General features: G+C 41.9%; 1 non-coding gene across 1 annotated transcript; it reads right to left on the bottom strand.

The window, feature by feature from the left end:
• Nucleotides 1-443: 443 nt before the first annotated feature.
• Nucleotides 444-550, bottom strand: LOC148544998 (small nucleolar RNA R71). The gene has a single exon (XR_015901336.1). It is a non-coding gene; the product is annotated as a small nucleolar RNA R71 (small nucleolar RNA).
• Nucleotides 551-2896: the final 2346 nt, after the last annotated feature.

Genomic DNA, 2896 nt, shown 5'->3' with positions numbered 1-2896 from the left:
AATCTGAAGCGCCATATGAGGAAGAAAGAAGCTCCTTTTCTACTGATTCAGTTGATTCACGTGCAGGTAATATGGCGGAGCCCAGAAGGATTACTCTCCAGGAAGCAGGAGCTCCAGACTTTACACTGCAACCGTATAAAGCGCGTCACCCAAATATGGCTGCAGATTTTGAACTGAAGACTGCGCTAATCAACTTACTGCCCAAGTTTCATGGCTTACCTGCTCAGGAGCCTATAAAGCACCTCAGAGATTTTCAGACAGCCTGCTCAACTACTAGGTGTCATGGTGCAGATGAAACTACTATTTGGCTATATGCTTTCCCGTTTTCTCTTGTGGGAAAGGCAAGGGAGTGGTTCTACACTCAACCTGAAGAAATCGTTACTAACTGGGATCTGCTCAGAAGGGAGTTCCTGGAAAAATACTTTCCAGCTGAAGTTACAGATAGATTGAGGAAAGAGATTTCTTGCATCTTCTAAAGAGAGTCAGAGACCCTTTATGAATATTGGGAACGCTTCAGGAACCTCCTAGATTTATGCCCCCATCACAAGATTGACCAGTTGGTGTTGATTAGCTACTTTACACAAGGCATGAAGCCTCAGGATAAGACTACACTAGATGCTGCAAGTAATGGTTCTCTGAAGAAGTACAAGATGACGACAGAAGTGTGGCAACTGATCACCGATCTGGCTGAGTCTACCCAGAATATTAGGCACAGAAACAACCATCCCAAGGCTATTGCGGAGGTTTCCTCTAGTAGTGAGACTGCTGCTCTCACACAGACTCTGGGAGAGATGACCAACATACTGAAGCAGCTACAGCTGAATTAACAACAGCCTCAACCCCCCCCCACAACAACAGAGTCAACAGTTAGTTCTTCAGAGAGTGTGCGGAATATGTACCTATTATACTCATTATACTGATGAGTGCCCGCAGCTCCAACAAGAAGACAACACCTTGGCATCTACTCATAACTTCTATGACCGTCCAAATCAAAGATACTATCAACAACGCGGCAATTATAACCAAGGTGGAAGCTACAATCAAGGTTGGCAAGATAACTCCAACCAAGGTTGGAGAGATAATTCCAACCAAGGATGCAGGGACAACTATAATAGAGGAGGCAGAGACAACAGTGGAAATCAGAGGTGGAACAACAACAACAGACAGTAGAATCCTCCTTACCAGCAGCAGAACCAAAACCAGCCTTACAGAGTACCTCACCAAAGGCAGTCCCAAGCGCCTCAGAACAACCAACAGCAGGCCCCTCAGATTACTTACCCTTCTTCTACCAATGATGAGATGCTTCATCTATTACACAAGGATAGAAAGACCTTCAAAATACACTTACTTCTAGCATCAATGGTCTTACATCCACTTTACAAGCTCTCATCTCCCGATTGGAACCACCTTTTGCTCCCAACAATCAACCTTCAAGCTCTAGTGCACTACCTTCTCAACCTTTGTCCAACCCCAAAGGTGGAATTAATGCCATCACTTTGAGGTCCAGTACCACACTGCCAGAGAGGAGTCATGAGGAGCCAAGCTCGAAGGACAACACTCCAGTTGAAGATTTTGTTGACAACACTCCAGTTGAAGAAGAGGATGAAGTATAAGACATGGTTGAAGAAGAAGCAGCTCAACCAGAGAATAGTGCACCAATAGAGGCTGAAGCTACAAGGGACGTCATCCCTATCCCCTTTCCACACCTTGCTAGGAAATCCAGAAAGCAGATGGAGCTCGATCCAAAGATGGTGGAGATCTTCAAAAAGGTTGAGGTAACCATTCCCCTTTTTAATGCCATTCGCCAGGTACCTAAATATACGAAGTTTTTAAAAGATTTATGCATGAATAAAGATAAGTTACAGTATTTAGAAACTATTCCTCTAGGTAGCTCTATATCTGCTTTAATGGGTGATATACCAGAAAAATGGAGTGATCTAGGTACATGCATGGTTACTATTACTATAGAAGGTGTAAAATTTTATGACTGCATGTGTGATTTAGGCGCGTGTGTTAGTATAATGCCATTGTCTGTATATGATGCTTTGAGGCTCCCTCCCTTAAAAAGGTCGGCAGCACGTTTTATTTTGGCAGATAAAAGTATTATCTCTGTGGTTGGAATTGCTGTAGACGTGCTGGTGAGCATTAATGGGCTCACATTTCTCATTGACTTCTATATTTTGGAGATGCTTGATGTGCGGATAATTTATACCTTTTTTGGTATTGTTTTTACATAGTTTTTAGTGTGTTTTAGTCACTTTTTGTTATATTTTTATTAGTTTTTATTCAAAAATCACATTTCTGGACTTTACTATGAGTTTGTGTGTTTTTCTATAATTTCAGGTATTTTCTGGCTGAAATTGAGGGACCTGAGCAAAAATCTGATTCAGAGGCTGAAAAAGGACTGTATATGCTGTTGGATTCTGACCCTCCTGTACTCGAAATGGATTTTCTCGAGCTACAAAAGCCCAATTGGTATGCTCTCAATCGCGTTAGAAAGTATACATCTTGGGCTTTCTATCAATAAATAATAGTCCATACTTTGACCGATATTTGATGGCCCAAACCGGCGTCCAAAGTCAGCCTAAAACTTTCTGGCGTAAAATGCCAAAACTGGCACCTTTTTCAGTGTAAATGCCCATTCTGGCACTCAAAGTGGCGTTTAACGCCAACTTTGGGCATATGAATGTGAAAGCTTGAAAGCTCAGCCCAGGCATGCACCAAGTGGGTCCCGAAAGTAGAATTCTTCACTATCTGGACTTACTTACTCATTTTCTGTAAACCTAAGTTATTAGTTTAGTATAAAAACTACTTTTAGAGATTCATTTTGTACCCTTATGACATTTTTACACTTCATATTGTAACTCTGACGACATGAGTCTCTAAACCCCATAGG

Source organism: Arachis ipaensis, chromosome B9 (genome assembly GCF_059453495.1).
Source record: "Arachis ipaensis isolate K30076 ecotype BB chromosome B9, ASM5945349v1, whole genome shotgun sequence".
Lineage (NCBI taxonomy): Eukaryota > Viridiplantae > Streptophyta > Magnoliopsida > Fabales > Fabaceae > Arachis > Arachis ipaensis.
Note: the sequence above shows the minus strand (reverse complement) of the source record. Positions and strands in the feature narration are given on the sequence as shown.